The sequence below is a fragment of the Acomys minous genome, assembly GCF_964271855.1.
Source record: "Acomys minous genome assembly, chromosome: 11".
Classification (NCBI taxonomy): Eukaryota; Metazoa; Chordata; class Mammalia; order Rodentia; family Muridae; genus Acomys; species Acomys minous.
In genome coordinates this window covers 55417438-55439049 of record NC_140492.1, presented here as the reverse complement: position 1 = coordinate 55439049, position 21612 = coordinate 55417438, and the positions used below count along the sequence as shown (strand labels likewise).

The 21612-nt window shown below is 44.8% G+C and overlaps 1 protein-coding gene and 1 long non-coding RNA gene across 2 annotated transcripts in view; one reads left to right on the top strand and one right to left on the bottom strand.

The window, feature by feature from the left end:
- Positions 1-6466: 6466 nt before the first annotated feature.
- On the top strand, positions 6467-21420 carry LOC311608171. The gene is made up of 4 exons (XR_014782862.1): positions 6467-6600; positions 7595-7680; positions 19161-19381; positions 20951-21420. It is a non-coding gene; the product is annotated as an uncharacterized lncRNA (long non-coding RNA).
- Positions 10399-21612, bottom strand: part of CD86 (CD86 molecule) — a 65484-nt gene continuing 54270 nt past the window's right edge. The window contains exons 7-8 of the mRNA XM_084800503.1: positions 13486-13528; positions 10399-12003 (exon numbers count right to left, since the gene is read on the bottom strand). The gene's annotated coding sequence lies outside the window, so the exon portion shown is untranslated. The remainder of the gene's footprint in view (positions 12004-13485; positions 13529-21612) is intronic.

Here is a 21612-nt window from a genome sequence, read left to right as displayed (position 1 = left end):
CCTTTCCTCTAGGGAATGACAGGCCACTGCAGCATTCCCTAATTCCAATCCCTCTAATCCCTTTTCCCCCTGAGTTCACTGAACCACTCTGGCACTTCTAATCCACTAGCTATGGACATTCTTCTATTCCAGGACTCCAAGAGTTATGCCGAGAGAGTGTTGGAATTGTCACTCAGGGCCCTCCGAAGGGCAAATCCTTCATTCAGACCTTTGCTGTCCTGCTTCTGATCCAGCAGCCCCAGGGTGGCACTCCAGGCAAGCCTTTGTGGTCCCTGCCTGTGACCCTGAGCCAGAGCTCACAGCAGCTCCTCAGATGTACTTCCTTAGCAAGCCTCCTACTTCTGCAGTCAGATTCTTCTGACAATGACCTCAACAAAGCCCCAGGGAGCCAGCTAGGAGCTAGGGGAAACCCCTGAGGAGGGTAGGCTTGTGAAGCTGCCAGATCCAGCAAGTGAAAATACGTATGTAAAAGACTAGGGCACTAAAATCTATCCACTGTTTATTGTTTGTCTAGAATTAAAGTTTAACAGGGCGTTTTGCACTTTATCTGGCCCGCGTAACACTTCCTTCGAGCCTTCAAACAACGGAAAGGTCCTGTTTCCAAGGAGAGGGAGCTTGTCTCTTCTGCAGACCCAGAGGAAATTCAAAATTCCCTCAGCCCATCTTTGAGGGTTCCGCACTCCCACGGCAGGAGACCAGTGTCCTTAACACTTGAAGATGTTCAGATTCTGGCATTAGTCACTATGATTTTTTCCTCTCTCTCTCTCCAAAGTGGTGGTTACTGACAGTTGTCCGATTCCACCGTCCTTTGTTAGTCAATTTCCTTCCAACTCCTCAAATATACCTTGACTAGATCAAAGCTCCTAAGCCTATCAACACAGAGCAACTACCCGAGAGCTCCTAGAGAGCTCATTGCTGAATTCTGCTCCAGGAAAAGTGATGCAGTCGGCCTTGGGCTTAGGCAATTTTTAAGAGCATCTCGGGTGACTTTAATGGAAGTCATCTGAACCACAGACCAAGGGTACTACACCAATCACAGCATGCCACCACAGCCCGCTGCAGGGAAGTGTCTCCAAAATCCACTACCATGATGTCTTAATCTGTTCCTGCTGCTACAACAAAACACCTTAGAGTGGGTAACTTGTAGGTGACGGAGATCCATTGCTTACAGCTCAAGATACGGGGACATTGCAGGTCTGGTGACAGCTTGCTTTCTATTTCCTAATACAGAGCTTTGTGGCTGTGTCCCCAAATGGGAGAAGGCAGAACCGCAAAGGAGCAATGGCTCTGCCTCAACCTCCTTCCTAGCACACCATCCCTGTTCCTGTGGGCAGAACACCTATGCCATGTCTCACAGATCTCCGCCTCCAGCGGAGTCACTGTGGATGGTAGGTTTCCACATATGTGCTTTGGGAGGACACATACCATCCAGGTAACAACGATGGTTCTGCCATCTACCTCAAAAGCCAACGTCAAAATCCCACCCTTAGCATCTCTTGTAGGTAGGCTGTCTGTAGTGGATGTAAACATGTTTTTGTTTTGATCCCAAGTGTGGGATGGGATACAGACCTGTGAGAGAACTAGAAGATGAACCAGCTCATGCGAGGGCTTGGTTTTTGCCAGCTGAAACACATCTTAGTACAGACTCTGAGAGGATATATATATATATATATATATATATATATATATATATATATATATATATATATATATATATATATCCAAAACAGGAGTGGGGGGGCTTTTTGGGTCTTAGTATTGTTTGGCTGTTCATTGCTCCACTTAGAGACACTCCTAGAGAGACTGCTCCAGAGAATGCTTTGGGGCTCCAGGTTCCGGCTGCTGTTCCAGGTTCCAGCAGCAACTTTGGTTGAATTGCTGGTCTGCTGAAATCCTGCTGACTACGCCAGGGGAATCGCTCCCAGGAAACTGAGTCTATCTAAAAGATCTACTTCTCCTGTTCTCCTATCTAGGGTAGGTGGGTTGGAAGGGAGGTATAAGCACTGAAGAATCTCAAATAAAGTGGATTTGGAAAAGGACGAAACCTACAGCTGTCCTGGGCGCAGAGCCTACGGGGCTATCCAAGTGATGTCTGCAGAGCAATCTAAGGAAGAGGGAGTAAGGGAGGCAGCCAGACAGCAGGGATAAAACTCATCAGGAATGTGGTCCCCACTAGGGACTAGCACCATAGCCTGACTCGGGGCTAGGGAGCTACAGTGCAGCAACTCTACTAGAGTCAACCCTACCTTGAGGCAGAGGGGGTGACCTTTTGTACCCTTACATTAGTTAATCATTGTCTGAGGTCTGTCCTTAGACAGGTGAGAGTAGCTTGGGGCACAGCTCCTTAACCAGGACCAGGCCTAAGGAGAGGAGAACGGCATAAAATCTGGGTGGGTTCTCCAAACCCCCGTAATGACGATGATGTTATTTTAATGTGATGTTTTTGAATAAATCGAATCAATCTGAAAATTTGTGATGAACAAAATCAAATTTTAAAGCTAGACTAAAAGCCTAAGGGAAAAGCTTCCTGTTTGGCCAAGGCCACTTCTCAGAGAGGAGGGAGCTAAGGGTGATCCGTGACCCCTCACAGCTTCTCGGGGACAGCTGCATTGGCCAAGTGAGACTGGGTGAAAACCAGTGACATTTTGTTTTGGTACTTTCCCCCTATTCTGTATACGTTTGCCTTTGTCCCAGTCCCCCATGATTCTTTGGAGACAGCTGGGGAGAACAACTATTTAATTTATATTTAATCTATTTAATAATGTTAAAAACCTCTGTATCTGGAGACTGCTTCCAGAACTTTGACCCAAGCAAGCTCAAACAGCTTTCTCTTAAGAAGAGCCATGTTGGAGCAAACAAACAAACAAACAAACAAACAAAAAACAACAAAAAAAATGCTCAGGGAGATAGAAGCAGGAGTTCTGGAGTCATCTTCCCCAGCTAAGTGACAGCTGTCAGTTTCCTAAATGTCCCCTCCCCCTTGACAACAGTTCCTGATCCCTAAGTCAAACACTTAAACAAATTCTCTCTCCCTTTAGGAGGATGCTTCCCAAGCCCCCACCATTTCTCCACCTCTTTCTGACGTCACTTCCTGTGCTGGATGGTTGTATGTCATCCTGACACAGGCTAGACTTATCTAAAAGGAGGGAACCTCAATTGACAGCCTGCCTCCATAAGATCCCACCCTAGGGCATTTTCCTAATTAGTGATTGATGGGGGAGGGCTCAGCAGATTGTGGGTGAGGCCACCCCCTGGGCTGGTGGTCCTGGGTTCTATTAGAAAGTGGGCTGAGCAAGCCAGTAAGCAAACGGTTACTCCTCCACAGCCTCTGCATCAGCTCCTGCCTCCAGGTTCCTGGCCAGTGTGAGTTCCGGCCCTCACTGCTTTTGATGATGAGCTGTTACATGGAACTGTGAGTGAAACAAACCCTTTCCTCACCAAGTTGCTTTTTGCTTATGGAGCTTCATAGGACAACTTCGCACCTCATAATCGCTCACAACTCTCTTAAGGTAGAACCAATTGCCATCTCCTTATCCTGCCCAGACAGCAAACACAAACATTGCCCCTTCATTCTGCCACACCCAGAAGTTTCCTTCTGCTCTTAGTTACAACAACAACAACAACAACAACAACAACAACAGCCACAACCCCTGTCAGTGTAAGGTCAGCTATAGGAGTTGATACAAGCCAGGCAAACACTGCATCACTGAGCTACACTCCAGCCTTCCTTAAGTCCTTTTACTGTCTGATGCCCCATCATTGACTTTTGTTTCCTTTACTTGTGCTGGCTACTTTTATGTCAACTGGACAAAAGCTCCAGTCATTTGGGAAGATGAAATCTCAGCCTGTAGGCAAGTCTGGGGTATATTTTCTTGATTGATGATTGAGGGTCCAGCGCACTGTAAAGTGGTGCCCCACCCCCCAAGGGTGGTCCTGAATGCTATAAGAAAGCAGGCTTAGCAAGCAAGCTATGAGAAGCAAGCCAGTTAGCAGCATTCTTTCCTGGCCTCTGCACCAGCTCCGGCCTTGACTTCCCTTAGTAATGGAGCGTGACTTGAGAGTTGTAAAGCGAATTAAACCATTTCCTTCCTGCTGCTTGTGGTCACAGCAATAGAACCCTAAATATGGCACCTACTCTTCTTAAATGACTTTGAAAGATTCTGAAGGCCAATTCAGGCTTTCTCTGTTCACCAAGATGCTGCCTGTAGATCTGTTTAAGATTTTTGTAGTTGTATTTGTGTGTGAGTGTATGAGACCCATGTGGGTGCAGGAGCCCACGGCGGCCAGAAGAGGGCACTGGATCCCCAGGAACTGGAGTTACAGGTGCTTATCAGCTGCTATGTGGGTACTGGAAACAAACCCGGGTCCTCTGCAAGAGCAAACCATACGTTTCCGGCAAAGAAACTGGCATTTCTCTGGCTTCCTGTAAAGCTGTTTGCACACCAAGTGCCAAGCTCCGCCCTGAGCGCTGATGCTGATGACAGTGATGATGATAGTGACAATGATACTATGTTGTCACTTAGCTTAGGCTTGGAAAGGTGTGACAACTGTTTCCAGTGCCCCATCCAAAGATCAAGATTCTCCTCATATTTTATGTATGCTTCCTGCTGCGCATAAACCACCTGAGCACTTTTCAGGATATGAGTGCTTCCTTGGGGAAAATGGAAATTCTCAAGACTCACGGATCTGCCCTCTGTTTAATAATTGCCACAACACACTTTCCCCCTCTTTTCTTTCCAACCAGAACACTCTGAGCCCGGAGGACATTCATGCATGTTAATATACATGGTTGTTTTGGACGGGGGCTGTTTTTTAACATTAAAGGTGGCATTCCTTTCCCCTTTTCCTTTGTAATTACCCAGCAAGAGTCTTAAAATATAACCCTTAAACTAAGAGTCTTGGAGTCCAACCTCACACTGAAGGTTGGAGGGAGGAAAAATGAATAGATCACTACAAAGTACGTGAACTCATGTGTTGCTCTCCCCAGCCCTCTTTTCCTTTCAGTAGGATAGACGCGATGTTTCCTCAGCTCTAATATTCTTAATGAGGTTGGAAGGCCTGAAGGCTGGGGGCAAATGCGTGAAGTGTGTGGTTAAAAAGTGGCAGGTGGACCGGGGAAAACAGCACGGAACTAGTTTGTGTTACAGTCAGTGGAGGGCCATACCTTGACATGTTCTAATAATATGCATCAGATGCATGTGTGCTTGGCAGTGACGGAAGGAAGTTGGCCCCTGGGCCCTGCTCTGTGCTGTGTGTCTGATGGTCCACACCTGCCGTTTCCCTTGCCCTAGTCCTGCGCTGGATCTGCGATTGACAAGCGATCTTTTCACCTTGTGACTAAGCCAAAGAGTATGGTTTCTAACCCGATTTCCAGTTTGCTGACCTCGCCTGGATTACCCAGACTTTCCAACGCCAGGTTTTAGGGTTTCACCCTTCCTGTTCTGATTTCATACAGAAAGCTTTGTGGTCCCCAATTTCCAGTGCCCTCTGTTTGCATCGATGAAGCCCATCGGTCCCCTTCTCTGGTCTGGCCAACTTAGGCATCCAGATCCGTGTGGATGTGTTAGGGGGCTTGTTCTTGTTCATCAACAGGAATTCTGACCTTGCTATGCTCACTGTGCCAGCTTCCTAACTGATTTCCCTGCCCGCTGCCCCAAACATGACTTCTCTCTCGACCAGCAAGCAGTTCTCAGCCTATGCTGTGACCTTTCACAGGGGTCACCTAAGACATTTACATTACAATTCATAACAGTAGCAAATTTGCAGTTATGAAGTAGCAACAGAAATAATTATGGTTGGGGGCCACCATAACATGAAGAACTGTATTCGAGGGCTGCAGCACTTGGAAGGCTGAGAGCCACTGCACTAGACCACCGGTTTCTAAAATCTTGCCTGGGAGCTTCTGTCCTTGGAGACCCTCTCTCCATTTCCCTCAGCCTAACCACTTAGTTACTAAATATAAATTTACGTTACATTTAGTAAGAACAGAGCCTCCTGCCACTGTAATAGAGAAATAGATACTCTCGAAGTCAGGGGGGGAAAAAGAATCAACAAAAGGAAGATAAAGAGATCCTGGGAAGGGGCCTCAGTCAGTGGGGGTGGGGCAGTCCAGAGTGCTCAGAAATTGCATGAGTCATCATCTCTGGTTGAGGGGCTGAGAGGCAGGTGCACTGTGAGACTGATGTGGGAGGGACTGTGAGAGTACTTCTGGCTTTCAGAAGGAGGGCCAGAGGCCAGAGGCTCTGGGCTTAGGGTAATAAGAATAACTCTACAGTGAGGGCTGGCTGCTTCCTCCCCCGCCCTTCCTTCTTTTTCTCCTTCTTCTCATTTTCACTATACTGATGCTTCCCCACCATACCCAACCCCACCCTGCGGAAGCAAAGGATCCAACTGTTTCTTAGATAAGGCTCTTCCTGTTTCACTTTCTCTCCCTTTACTTTCTTTTCTCCCTATTTGAACTATAGTGCTCACTTTTTACAAACTGTTGCTCCCTAGCAGTCCGGGGGATCGAACCCAGGGCCTAGCACATGGCTAGGAAAGCACTTTACTACTTAGTGACACGATCATCCCATCTTTAGGATTTACCTTTGCTTCCATGAGGTAAGCGGGCATTCTTTATTTATCAAACAAGGAAACAGAGCCAGAGAGATGAAGTTCACAGCCAGGCCATATGACATGGTCACGGCTGACTGAAAGGCCTTGCTAGCACAGACGTACACTTCTTGATGCCCACCTTCTAGCTCTCCTGACTAATAGGAGGAGTGGAGGGACAGACATGGGGCTGATGTAAAGCGCCCTATAAAGACAAGGGCCGAGCCCTGCTCATGGCTTCCTCTGCTGCCTGATGATTACTTTCGATTCTTACCTGTTTCTTAAAATAATAGGATGGGTGTCTGGATGCTCTGCATATTTCTTCCAATTCTGATAGACTGTAGGAACAACTTAATGGGTTTTTGCCCTTTACTCTGGGCAATTAGGAACCTCACAAATTCACAGTGTGTAACTGTGGGATCAGTGCTCTATGCACAATCAAGTCAAGGGTAGAGAAATCACAGCTGCATGTGAGCTAGCAGCATGGCCAAGGCAGAGGGGCCACTTTTAAGCCAAGCTCATGCCTCTTTTTCAAAGGAATGTTTTTATAATAATAGCATAATAATTTTTTTTATCATGTAACACTTGTTTATAAAAATACTCCATTGTATTTGTGTACATATAAATAGGGAAGGTGGGGGTTCTAGAATGAGGAATTCAGGGGCACTTTGTTTGTCTTGGAAACATCATTAGTAGACACAGTGTCTATGGTTGACTTAACCTTACCATTTTGAATTAGACACTTCATGTATAGATTCTTAAAAACACTAGAAGGTGTGTCAGGTGTGGCTCTTTTCACAGATACCAATAAGAATTTATTAATTATTGTAATTGACATTGTAGATGAATAGGAATTTTTTTTTTGAAAAATGTGGGAACTATTACGTGCTGATTCGTAACATGCAAAAACCTACTGCTCTGGGTCTCTTCGCTTTCTCCTTCATCGTCCACACCTTTTTTCTTGAATGCTCATGCACTGTTCACCAGAGAGTATCTTCCTTAGGATGCATGGAGAGCATTCAGAAATCACTGTCTCCACAAGGAGCTCCAAACCCGTACATTCGGGCCCAGAAATCTTGCTGCAAATGGGTATGTTTCCTTTTCTGTTCCACCCTTGCCATACCCCACACATCCTTGTGTGTGCCTGTCCATAAACGCTTCCCCATTTCTCTCCAGACCCTGCTTCCCAGTCCCTCTGGTACCTAGCCCTCGTCTCCTGAGAGGACAAAGGACTCTTGGGTTTCTTTTTTGACCTCTACAAGTACATGATACCATGAAATGGAAGTCTTTTTTTTTCTCTTTTCATTAATAAGGATTTTACTAAAATGGAGTGGTAGCCACATGGTAGAGTTTTCTCCTGAATAGAGGTCTATGTCTTCTTTAATCCTGCTCCTCCTGTCTGGGAGGAGCACATCTGCTGTCAATACACACCTCCCTGGAGGCTGAGAAGACTGTTCAGTCAGAGCTTGCTTGTGTGCTTGCTTGTGCTCAACTAGGTTTCTCCACTTTTATATAGTTCAGGAGGCCCTGCCTAGGGACTAGTGCTGCCCACAGTGGGCTGGGTCTTCACATATCAATTATCTTGAGACAGTCCCCCACAGACACCCCCACAGGCCAACCCAAAGTGGGCAATCTCTCCCTCAGACACTTCGCAGGCCACTGTTGAGTTGGTAACTGAAGCTAACCACCACACTAACACTATGGGTAAAATGGAAATTGATACAGTAAAAAGATACACAGGGTCTTGCCATTACTCCATTTTATGGATGAATAAGTTAGGTAATCTATCCAAGGCAATTTAGATCCGAATCTAGATCTGTTTGAATCAGGGAGTTATATTAACATGGCAGTTTCTTTCTTTCTTTCTTTCTTTCTTTCTTTCTTTCTTTCTTTCTTTCTCTCTTTCTTTGTTGTTGTTGCTATTTGTCTTTTGATTTTATTTGTTTATGCATTTATTTTTAACATAACAAGTCTAACTAGTGCGCCCTATGCACACGCCGGTGTGGAACCACCCACTGGGACATGGGAAACCTGCCAATGACCACCCACAAAGAAAAGTGACCGACCTTCCTCCTCCAGCAACCACCAACTCCAGAAGCTCCTCATATGTGCTAGAATTTTGTGCAGGTGACCACACCACAGTTGCTCAGAGGTTACGTGTGAGAATGGATCTTTTTCTGAATTGTAGCAAGAGCGATCTACTTGAATAAAGTCTTCACACATGCATGTGTACACACACACACACACACACACACACACACACACACACAGTGGTCACATGCACTGTGTGAAAGGGAGGGAGGGGGAGAGAGATTGAGAGAGAGAGAGAGAGAGAGAGAGAGAGAATGTAAGACTGTGTCTGTGGAAAGTTTTGTAACATCAGAGTGGCATGTCTAGGGAAAACATCATGAACGGGATAACTCCATTCCTTTGGGCGTTTTAGTTAGGGTACAGTGAGAGAAAGGCTGATCAGTTGCATGGTTCTTGGAATGAGTAGGCAAGGGGCGGGGCCCGTGCTGGAGGAGTACTTTCCGGACCTGATCTGGTGATGAGCGGGAGGAAGGTAGGTTTGGAAGCGGGTTCTGTGGGCAAAGTCAGAAGGTTGGTGTCAAAGATGACTCTTGGCTTTCAAACGTAGATGAGGAAATGTGAGGACACTGCATAGGGGAAACTGCCTCAGAATGGCAGAGGGAAGGGAAGGGAGGGAGGGGCTCAATAGGATAACAACAAATGGCAGTGCGGAGGGAGCCGTGGGAGGTCAGCAGAGTTGTTTCACTTTCCCCATGACCAAACCTCCCTTTACTCATCTCATCATGTGCCTCCTAGGCCACAGTTCCTGTCTCCTGAAGTCACCACCTCTGGGCACTGAGAATGTGTAGCACAAGACGTGAAATATGCAGTCAACCAGGGCCGGCAAAATGCTGTTTCTTCTACACCCCACCCCGAGGGAATAGAAAGTAGGGTGTCTGTGGGGGTTGGGGGGTGGGGAGACTAAACGGAAGGGTCAGCAATAGATGCTAAATTACTCTCTCATCTCTCTGCTTCGGTTTATTCACGAGCAAAATGGGCACAAGACCCCACCACTATTATCCCATGAGTGTCATTGTGAGGACTGGGCGGGACAGCAATAGGGAAGGTTTTGAAGAGCAGAGCACGTGGCAAACAGGCAGTGTTAGCTAGTATCTTGCCTGATGGACTCCTTCAGCTGGATTTTACGTCCCCCCAAAAATGTGAGGCAACACAAATTTAGAAAATTTAATATGCAAAGGACAGATGTTCTCACTAAAGGGTGCGTTAGCATTTCAGTCTTCAAACCAATGTGTTTTGAGGCACCGTCTTCAGTGCTTGGGTCCCTCTAGTGAGGAACCTGGACAGAGCTCTCTTCCTCACAAAGTCCAGTTTCCTTCTTCCAAATATTGTTGGCTTTTCTCACATTATTTTTGTGTGACATATGTTTTTATATTACTACTTTATAATCAGGGTTTTTCTTAAGGAAATATTTTTACATTAAGCATTTGTTTATCATGTGCATATGCACAGAGTTTAAAAACTGCTCAGTTTGAAGGGTTACAACCTTATTCTGAGGTTGGTTTCCTACTGGCACTCAGAAAGTCAATTTTACTCGATTTTTAAAGATGTCTCATTATTGAGATATATATTTAGGCAAACACAAGCCTCATTCCTTATATAGTGAGTAGAGAAGACATAAAGAAAGAGGATTTGGGAGTAGTCAGAGAATTTTAGCCACAGAAACATGAGGCATGACTGTTACTACTGACGTGGAAAGGGAAAAAATGTAAACTTGAATAAATGCAAGAAAACTTTATTGAGATCTACTCTGTACAGAATACGTTAGTAACAGGCCAAATCCTAAGAGTCTGCCAGGCAGGGTCAAAATGTACAAAAAGAAACATTAAGCCGTGAGCCTACTCACAGAACAGTCTACAACCCCCAGGGCCCCTTATATAAACAGCGAAGAACAGTTTTATTATTTTTTTTTCTGCTTGCACATCCCCAAGCCCTCTTTGAGTTTGCATGATGACAACTCCATGCCATGCCCTACCACTTTTCTATGAGGCTATTTCTCCCTTGTATACAGTTTTCTCATCTTTGCTTTCTGTTTCCATTGCTCTTAGTCCTTTGAAGGGCCAAGCCACGCCCGCTGGAACATCTGCAGGCGAAGGGAGCCTCCAAGTGTTGCGATTTCTGCTTTTCCTATTTCCACTCACACCTTGGCCTGAAAGAGCCTTGGCATTTCTCTCTGTGTCTCATCAGTGTGACTGCCCTTCTCCATAACTTGACATCCAGCTGTATCTGAAACACGGAGATCATTAAAGCATCTGTTGAGCCCGAGGTGACTACTGTCTGTGTCCATTGAGACACACTGTCTATCTCTGGCTTCTTGGTCATCAAAGGACTGGGCAGGGCGTTCCTTGCATGAGCTTCCATTGGTTGGACTCTATTGGTTTCCCCTATTTTGATTATTTTGTTGGTTTGTCCTTGCACAGCTGTCACCAGACCATCACCAGCATCTCATTTTCTCAAGAGGAGAAATAAACGGAGCATGTCTTGCTTTCTCCTGTGCTGCCTGGTAAGGCTTGTGAATTGCTAGCTGGACAGGTGGGTTCTCCCAGTGTGAGTGGCAGCCCAGATAGGAGTGGCTCTTGGACCTGGGGATGGTCCCATCTCTGTGTTTCTTGATCTCCCAGCATTGAGAATTCTGTGCTAACTGTCACCTGTGCATCACTTAAGTCATGGTATTCATTACTGATCCTAAGAAAGGGACAGCATTCCTTGTAAATGCTGGGTCTTTCTCCAGAGTGTTGTAGTTATCTAGAATATTACACACTCTTTTCTATTTTTAGATATTAACACAAGCATATCAAATACTATCGAACACAGCACTCCCACCCCCAACTGAAGAGGTAGTTGTAAAGGCGCACGTATACGAGATGAATTGGGATATCACTTTAGAATTCAAGACAGATAAAAGACAGTATTTCTACAACAAGGAATTCCATATAGAACACACTGCGCAAAACGAGGAGAGGGCTGATCCAAAATGTTGTTCTCGGGAAAGGAGCTATTTCAGCGCACTTGGCCTATGAAAGTGAACTGGGTTAAGCAAAGCAAGGCAGAGAATTAGTGTCTGCTCCTGGCATAGGGAGCAGAAGCTACTATTTTACCTTGAGGGAGTCTCACAGCACCACCTAACCTGATGACTATGTTATCTTGACTTCCGGGAAATCAAAGAGTTTGCCCCCAAACTTGCAAAGTAAAAGGGATAAAATGTGAACACTGTCACGAATGTTGTCCTTTAGTTAATCGAGCAGGGTGTTCTGGCCATTTGAGGACGCTTTTGGATCGTGGACGATGCTGGACTTCTCATTTCTGGCACACAGATTTTTAACTCTGGAAAAATAAAAAACCAAAAACAGGAAGTGGGGTGAGGTTTCCAATAGGACCACTTTAGGTAGATCTCAGAGATAAGACACAAGTTGGAGACCTCTGCAAAGTTGCCAAATAGAAACAATGTATTGAAACAGAGGAGGAGACAGAAAAAGGAAAGAAAGCTAGGCCCCCCTGTCACCCAAGCCAGGCCTCACTCTCACCCAAGCCAGGCCTCACTCTCACCCAAGCCAGGCCCCACTGTCTCCCAAGCCAGGACCCACTGTCACTGTCACCCAAGCCAGGCCCCACTGTCACCCAAGCCAGACCCCACTGTCACCCAAGCTAGGCCCCACTGTCACCCAAGCCAGGCCCCACTGTCACCCAAGCCAGGCCCCACTGTCACCCAAGCCAGGCCCCACTGTCACCCAAGCCAGGCCCCACTGTCACCGAAGCCAGGCCCCACTGTCACCGTCACCCAAGCTCCCCTCAACACCTACCCTTTGCTTCTTCTGCCTGGTGCTGGTCCTCACCCTGCCTTTGTGCTGCCTCCTGACACCTTCCCTCTGCACGCCCTTCGAGAACAATCTGAACTCAGCCCTACAGGGTCAGTAGCACCTCAGAACTTCGGCTCTCTACCCACAGTTCCTGGAGTGAGTCTTGTTGCTAGTGCCTGGTAAGCGCTGAGCTCCTTATAGCCTGGAGTTAAAACTGTCTCTTCAACCAGGCTCTTAACTACTCAGAACCAGGCAGTCAGTGTCTTGGTGTTCTGGAGCTCCCAGCTCCTCAGTGGGGATGGAGGAACGGACAACCCCACTGCGTCATGTTGGCGGAGGACTGGTCACCAGGAACATTTAGGTACACCAGGCATTGTGCTGGCTTCTGGGGGCAGTGGCGGAGCAATGCTTTCAGCTGCCGTGGTTTCTGCCTTCTATGGAATAGTGCGTTTCCTGAGGCAATTTCAGGTGAGTAGGTTGCCTCATGATACTGCAGCAGGTGGACATGAGTAGGTCTAGGGAAAGGTTTTTGAGAAAGTGCTAATTGCCAATAGGGGCAAGAGCTGAGGAATAGGGGAGAAGGAATGGTCGAAGCAGCTTCCGAGAGGTGGACAGAGCAGGTGCAAAGGTACATGTTATTATTCATTGCTTCTTCTTTCTATTCATTCTGCATATGTAGGGTGCTCTCTAGTTCAGGCACTTTTAGGGAGCTGTAGCTGACATGGTGAATGGGACATGGGCTACGCTCACCACACCATAGCCCTGTGTTATTGCTTATTCCTTGACCTTGACTGACTCAACGTGGCCTCAGGGCACTGTGCTTTGGCCACTGTCATCTGTTTACAGCCACTTTCCTCCATGTTCTCTCTTCTCTTACTTTCTCCCGTGTCCCCCACTAGCTTTTTATTTTGTAAGTCCCAACATGCCTCAGTGCCAGTTACAGGCACTGCAGGGTGGGGTGGGGGGTGGATCAAACCTTTCTCAACAGTGTTGCCAAGTCAGGACTCACCTTTCCTCAGTCTCCTCTTCCCCCTCGCTCTCCATTTTGGTTTCTGAAAGAGATTTTTTTAAAAAATTACTTCAGAAGCCATACTCCCCATAGAAGTGGGAAGAGGGGGGCACGAGGCTTTAGAACACTGGCTCTCAGAGAGAAATTATGACTGCGGGCTGGGAAGGAGTTATTTGCATCCCCAAGGTAAAAAAAAAAAAGCATCCTTTTGGTGCCTGTGCCTTAAGCTCTAATGTTGGACATAATCCCAGCCTCTCATAGAGGCATCCTCACTGAAACAGAGGGGCATGCGGGTAACCCACTCAGTTTTACTAGTCATTTAATGACAGAAAAGTGTTGCTTTTTTTTTTTAATTTAAGTAGGTTTAGAAGGTGGAGAAGAGGCAATCAGTCCCAAGGATACAGATGTCTAGGAAGGTTAGCCAGATGGTGCTGCCAAATGCTACCATGTCTGTGTTGTTGCACGGACAGGCTGAAATAGGCAATCCCCAGCCAGCTAGCTCTCCAAAGGCCCAGTTGCAAACTGGGGCTCAAATTCCTCCTGTTTGATTGACAGGTTGTAGTACCACTGTCCCTCTCAGAGTGGTATGGGTTGCTCTCCTGTGCATGCCTGGGAATCCTAGGGACCGCTCGACAATACCCCGATGGCTTTGTGACTCAACCTTTACTAAAATAGTCTTCCGGTCACCGGTGTTCTCTTTTACGTGGGTGCATATTTAAAAATGACCATCTTTGTGGAGGTATACCCATGAACGAGATGTGAACTTTTGGAGTCGAAAGTTTAACAAATGTATATGGTATGCAACCCTGGGGCAATCAAGACAGAAAGAGTTGTGTAGGTTCCTTTTCTGCATCCCTTCACCCAGCCCCTTTAGTCCACCCTGCTCCTCCATGACAGTTGGTTTGTTTGGCTTTTTCTTTATCTTGAAGCTCACATGAACAGGATTACGGAATGCAGTCTTCTTTTGCCATCATTCAGCATAAAACTTTTGAAATTTGTCATTTTGCGATTTTTCTCTACATGACAGTATTTTATTCTTGGCTGGTGGGTCGTCTCTGATTAGTAACATGTAACTGGATGTTATATGTATTTCCTTTATCAAATGTATATTTTAGAAATATTTATATTTTTTCCAAGTTTGTGACTCTACTTTCTTGACAAAGTCAATGGGCAAATATTTTAATTTTGATGAAGTTTACTATACCCATTGGGTTTTTTGTTGTTGTGGTGGTGGTGGTGGTTTGTTTGTGGTGAGTCCTACCAAAAAATATTTGCTTAAGCTAAAGATACAAAGATATTTTCTTTCAGAAATGTTTTAACTGTAGCTTCTTTAGATACTCTATTATCTACCTTAAGCTATTTTGTAAAATTCTTGGGTTTTAATTATTCCAGTACCAATTATTGAAAAACAGTGTCCTTTTAGCATGGAATTACTTGCTATTCTTATCAAAAGCACTGACTGTTTGATTTTATTTTCTTTTTTGCTCTTTTTCCCCCCCTCATTGACTGATATTTATGTCCTTTTCCCAATGATAATTTTTTGTGGAACTGTTTTGTGAAATGTATTGCCAAACTTTTATTATTTCTTGATGATCCTAGAAACTGTAGAAACATTTCTCTGGCCTGGTGGTGGAGGCGCACGCCTTTAACCCCAGCACTTGGGAAGCAGAGGCAGGCAGAGCTCTGTGAGTTCAAGGCCAGCCTCAAACTCCAGATCCAGATAGATCCAGTCCCATGACATCCATGGATACATATATAGACACCCTTTCTTGACAAACAAACAAACAAACAAACCCATTTAAAAAAATATTTGTTTATTGTTAGTATGTAGAGTATAGTTGTCCTTGTCTTTTTGTTTGTTTGTTTATTTTATTTTGTTTTGGGGGGTTTTTAATTTGGTTGTTTTGCTTTGTTTTGTTTTGATGTTGGACTACAGTTTTTAGTCTGATCTCAGCCATTAGGGACAGCTACTCCTTTGGATATTTGAGAGTGTGCGCTCTATCCTCCATAGGCCTTTCTCGGGTTAAGCATTCATTATTTGATGCTCTGATTTCAATGTGGTCTAATAGGCTTTTAATAGCTTTGAAAGGCTTTTACAAACATGATCATGTTATCTGCCTGAAATGGAGATTTTTCCCCTTTTTGTTCCAAGCTGCAAGCTTTTTTTTGAGTCTTACCGCACTGGCTAGGACTTCCAGCACAGTGCTGAACAAAAGCTGTAAACCTGGGCACCCTCACCTTCTCCCGGTCTGAGAGGAGGAGCAATTGTCTTTCATCAGTGTGATGTCATCAGAATGATTTCGGTAGATGTTCGTTGTGGGTTTGAGGAATTACCCTTGAATTCCTCATTCGTGAGCATTTTCCTTTCTTTTCTAAAATTATGAATGAGTGTTAATTTTGTCACCTGTTTTTCCCATATCCATTGACATGACCACATGGGGTTTCTTCTGGTCTGTCTTTACGACTGTCACTCCTATGGTTTTGATTGTTCACTTTCACCTTCCTAGAACACGCTCCACTTCATCTAATTTTGTTAAGATTTTTGGCATCTGTGTATGATAGGGGATTTTTGAAGGATTCTCTTCTTGCCTCGTTTTCCTAGTTTCGGGTATCAGGAATCCTACCTGGCCATTGACTACAGTCGGTAAGCTGTGAGCAACCGTAATGTTGCTTTTTCTCTGCTCTTAGTTGTGCTTCTATTTTTCCTGTAGCTGATGCCCAAGGTCTCGAAACAATAGTTTCATGCACATTTTGTGTGGTTTCCAGTTGTGTGCTGCAGGGAGCAATTCATGAAGCAGTTGGGAGGAAACAGAAGCCGGCTTCTTCCACACGGTCTGAAGGGAACATCAGCTCTTAGGCTGCTCTTCTTCCCTCCTACTTCATAATCTCCCCTTGCTGAGATGCACTTTGGGCTACAGTTTCCTGTCTGATCTTTACTGTTGGAGACAGCTACTTCCTTTGGATGTTTGAGAGTGGGCTCTCTATCCTCTTAGGCCTTTTCTCGGGTTAAGCATCCATGGTTCATTTGATGCTCTGATTTCAATGAGGTCGAGCCCCTAAGGTTCACATGCTTAAAAGCACATTGTGGGGGCAAGGTGGGTCCTGGTTGGAGGGAATTTGGCCCTGGGGCCTACACTTGGCAGAATGAATATGTACCCCCATGGGAGGGAGTGAGTTGTGTCTCAGGGACTGGCACTGTAAAAGCAGGTAGCTATGAAGACCAGCTCCTCACCGTGGTCTCTCTCCTGCAGACATGCACATCCCCACATGCTGCTCTTACACATGCGCCCTCCACACGATGCCATCAGCCTGTCACGGTGCTGCACCATGTGGCTGTCTGACCTTGGGTTCTTCTGCCCCAAACCAAAAAACATGCTAAAGTTTTCCTTTAAGGTATCCAGTATCTGGCATCTTGGTGCAGGCATATTGAAAGCACCAAGACATTTGATCTGGTTTTTTGTTTGTTTGTTTGTTTTAGAGTTCCCAAATTCTTTATAAATGTGATTAGATTTTTTTTTTGTCCAAATTCCTCTAAAAATTATGGTACCTTGTGGCTGGGTATAGTATCCCAGAGAGATATAAAACAAAAAATAATCAAATGGTTTTTTGATACCCATGGCAAAGTCAGCATAATTACAAGAAAGCCCCAGTTTAAAAATGAAAGCAGACAATCAGATGATACAAAGTGTGACCCATACTTTTGGAATGGATGCTAACTTCAGTATTTTGATGTGATGAGATCACCAACTTTCAGTTTTTAAACTCTGTGGAGGTTTCTGTTTAAATGCTGATTAAAATGAATCACTTTGGAAAAGACACTTGTACTTTGAGAAATAGTTATAACTAGAACTATTATAACATTTTTTTAGACAAGCAAATTGCCAAGTGTGCAAACTGATAGGGTAACTTCAGATTAGATGAAGATAATAATTCGTAATTATGCATCCTCCTTTAAGAAATTATGACTATCCAGGTATGGTGGCACAAACCTTTAGTCTCAGCACTCAAGAGACAGAGGCAAGCAGATTTCTATGAGCTCAAATCCATGCTGGCCTACATAGCAAGGTCTGTGCTAGCCTGAGCTATATAGTGGGATCTTGCCTCAAACAAAACAAAACAAAAAAAAAGCTATGGGAACCAAGACTCTTTGAACTTTGCTGTAGGGAGGCAAACTGTAAAAACTGTTGGCTTCATGAGCACTATTATATACATTTTTTGAGTCAAGCAAAGTCCAAAGTGTACAAACTGATAGGGTAACTTCAGATTAGATACAGACAATAAATTAATAATAAACTGTCTCCTGCTTTTTTTTTTTTCTTATTAATCCAGAGCAGGGATAAGAAATCACCCAGAATAGGCTTGGTACTTCCTTCTTATTCTTTTCACTGGCCTACATCAGATAATATGCATAACCAAGGCAGAATTAACAAAACAAACTCTAGATAGGACTTTTAATGCCAGGGAGTTGCTTTCAAGGCTCTTCCGTCTGAGAAGTGGACTGATGTCGTATTTGGAGGAAGTTCCATTTGAGGGTATTTTCCTACTGGTTGTCAATGAGCTTGGGTCTTTGTGGATGGCTCATGCTCGCTCCTTTGGGTCTTTGTGGATGGCTCATGCTCGCTCCTTTGGGTCTTTGTGGATGGCTCATGCTCACTCCCGTATTTGTCTTTCGGCAAGATTCAGCTCTCTGAGCTGTAGAGCTGAATGAACTCTTCCTTTCTTAGCTGTCTGTCAAGCGAGGACCATTCCTAGCCTCTGGAAGTGATCCAAATCCCTTGTTCATGGCCTTGTTTTCCAAGGTCCAAAGCCAGCAATGATAGACCCCAAACCTCGTATGCCTCCCACTTCTTCTAGCGCAGCTCTCTAACCTGCCTGGGGAGATTTCTATAGCTCACGTAAACGTTTGCCATATAGGATAACGTGTAGAGGGTCTGGAGGGGTGACTCATCGGTTAAGAGCACTTGGTGCTTTTTGCAGAGGACCCTGGTTCAGTTCCCAGCACCCACACGGCAGCTTACAGCTGCTTGTAACTCTAGTACCAGGGGATCTGGCACCCTCTTCTGCCTGGCCGCTAAGAGTACCAGCCAGGTGTGCAGTACACATACATGCTTGTATGCAAAATTCTCAGCATATAAAAATAAATAGGTCTCTTGAAAGATAGCATAAGGTTTTAAGGATCGGAGGCAGACATTTTGAAAGGGGCAGTATTTTACTTATCACAGCCAAGATCAGAAGAATTCACAAAGCAAGGAGGTTGCTACAGAAGTTACAGAACTCAACTTCAGGAGCATCTTGTATCTATACGGTTTGGCAGTCCGCGGTGTGTCTCCCTCTTGGAGCCCCAAGGGTCCTTCCTTTGAGCATGCTCACTGCCATGTCGAACTGTCTCGCCACATGAGTCTTTGCTCTCAATAATCTTATCACATTCTTTTGGGGGCGACATCTATGTGCTACGCTCTCCTGTTTTCTGCCTTTTGATGACATATTAGTGTCACCATGTTACGCACACATCTAGCTTCTCTAAGTCCCCTTCCAGATTATTTCTTGTGTGTACACATATCACCTTTGACTTCCTTATCGTGTCACAAATATTTCTGGTTGCCTTATTGGGGGGGGGGGGAAGGAAACCTTTTTTTTCTTTTTCTCTTTTTTCCTCCATTTCTCCTTTGTTTCAGTCACAAGCTGAACATTTCATTGTGAAAGGAACTGTAGGGAACTGCTCAGTCACATCTAGACATTGCTTTTACCCCGCGGCTAATTCTCTAAGCGCTATTGGAGACTGAGCCCACGAGGGAGAGCTGCCCACTAAGCAGTCACCCAAACAAAACCAGAAGTGACGTCCACCCCAGTGGACGCTACACCACAACCAGGAGCAGAGGAAATACGTCAAAGCAAGGTAAGATGGTGCCTCCAAAAGATCACAACTCATTGACTTGTGAACACAAAGATATTGAAATGGCTGGGCAAATATTTGAGAAGTGTACTGACAAAGATGATTTATGACCTCTACGCGGGCATAAACAGCTAGACAAATGAATTAAGGAAACCAATTCAGGATGAGAATGAGAAAGTTAACAGCATATATGAAAAATTCAACAAATAAACAGGTTTTGAGAGGGGTTGAGGAGAGAACAGAAATGCTGGAAATGAAAATCCAATGAATCAAAATGAAAATGTCCCGTGGAAAGCCACTAGACTAGACAAGGTAGAGACGGCTTAAGGAGAAACATCAGGGGCTAGAGAGATGGCTGGCTCAGTGTGTGGAAGTGCGTGCTGTGTAAGCACCAGGACCCGAGTTCAAATCCCTAGAACCCCTGTAAAGCACAGGTGCATGGCAGGAACATCTGCAATCTCAGTGCTTCTGTGAGAATATGCCAGCTGGACTGGAGCGAGGAGAATCCTCATATGTCCACTGGCCAGATAGCTTGGCATACGTGGTGGAAAACAACCAAGAGGCACCGTCTTGCTGGGCATGGTAGTGAAGGCATTTAATCTCAGCACTTGGGAAGCAAAGGCAGGCAGATCTCTGTGACTCTGAGGCCAGCCCGGTCTACATATTAAGCTCAGCTGACCATAGCAACAAACAAGCAAACAAACACACAACAAAAAACTAAAACCAAACAACAACAACAAACCTAGGAATAAGTCTAACTCAGAAGGCGAAGGACCTCAAAACGAGAACATTAAAACATTGAAGAAACAAAGAAATTAAAGGAGACACTGCTCACGGGTGAGCAGAAAAATTATGAAAAATGGATATATCATCAAAAGCACCACACAGATCCCATTCAGCCTCACTAAAATTCCAATGACAGTCTACACATAAATAGAAAGAAACATTTATAAAATCGATATAGAAGAAAAAAGGCCCCAAATAGCTGAAACATATCACAATATCTGATCTCAAATTACACTATATAGCCACAGTCGCAGAAACAGTGTGCTCCTGGCACAAAAGTAGACAGTAGGTCAATGGGACAGAATAGAGGACTCGGAAACTCATGCAGTTACAGGCCTTTTCCCCCCTTTCCTTTACTTTTTTCTTCTTTTTTATAAATGTGCCAAAAACATATATCAGAGAAAAAGGGGACTAAATATGGCCTAGAGAACTATATACACACATATTGACTACAACCAGATCTCTATTTTTCACCTTGTAGAGAAAAATCTACTAAAATGGGTGAAGAATGTCGTTAAGACAAACTGCTTCTTTGACGCTTTAGAGGAAAACATAGGGTTGACACGCAAGATAAGGCCCGGGCCAGGACTTGTTAAAAAGGACTCCTCTAACTCAGGAAGTCATAGCATGGCGCGACAAATGGAGCTGCACAAAAAAACTAAAAGAGTGCTGAGAGAAAAGCGCACAACAGGATGAGGAGACAGCCTACTCAACAGGGGACAGTCTTCATCAACTCTACATGGAACAGGAAATAACTTGAAGAACACTGTTTTGTTTTTTCTTCAGGAACACAAGCTTCACAGCCACTTGGACCAAGTAGGGAAGCCTTGGTTCCCTCTGAACATTGTAAACACCTCCACTGAAAAAGAAAGGTGATCTAGAGAAAGAGGAGAAAGAAGAAAGAAAGGGGGAGATTGTGTCAATCAACAAACCACTTTAGATGTAAGAGCCAGAGGACGGGGAAGACGGCCCTGAACATGGCACGGACATGGCTGTTGCACACATGAACTCATAGCTGTGGTGCCCTACATAAGATCTATACAAGATCAAACCAGTCAAAATTCCCATCACTGATGGGGAAGGGCTTGTGAGACCTCACTTCTACATGAGAACCTGTTAGCAATTGATGGCTCTGAGGAGGGAGAGTTACTTGTTTTTAGGAGCGTGGCACTGGAAGGTTGTCCATGCACCAGTGGAAGACCCCGATGTCTCTGTGTGTAATAGGACTCAGTGGGTTAAATAAGTACATTATAAAAGAACAGGCCTGGGGGAGGGGGTGGGAAGAGTTCTAGGAGAATTCAAGTTAGAAAGTTAGGACTGAATACAATTATGAAACACTATATTATTTTCAAAAATAAATAAAAATTTAAATATGTATTTCAGTGATTTCACAAAGGTCTTATGAAGTCAGAAATTGCTATTTCAATTGTTTTGTTATTCTTCAATAA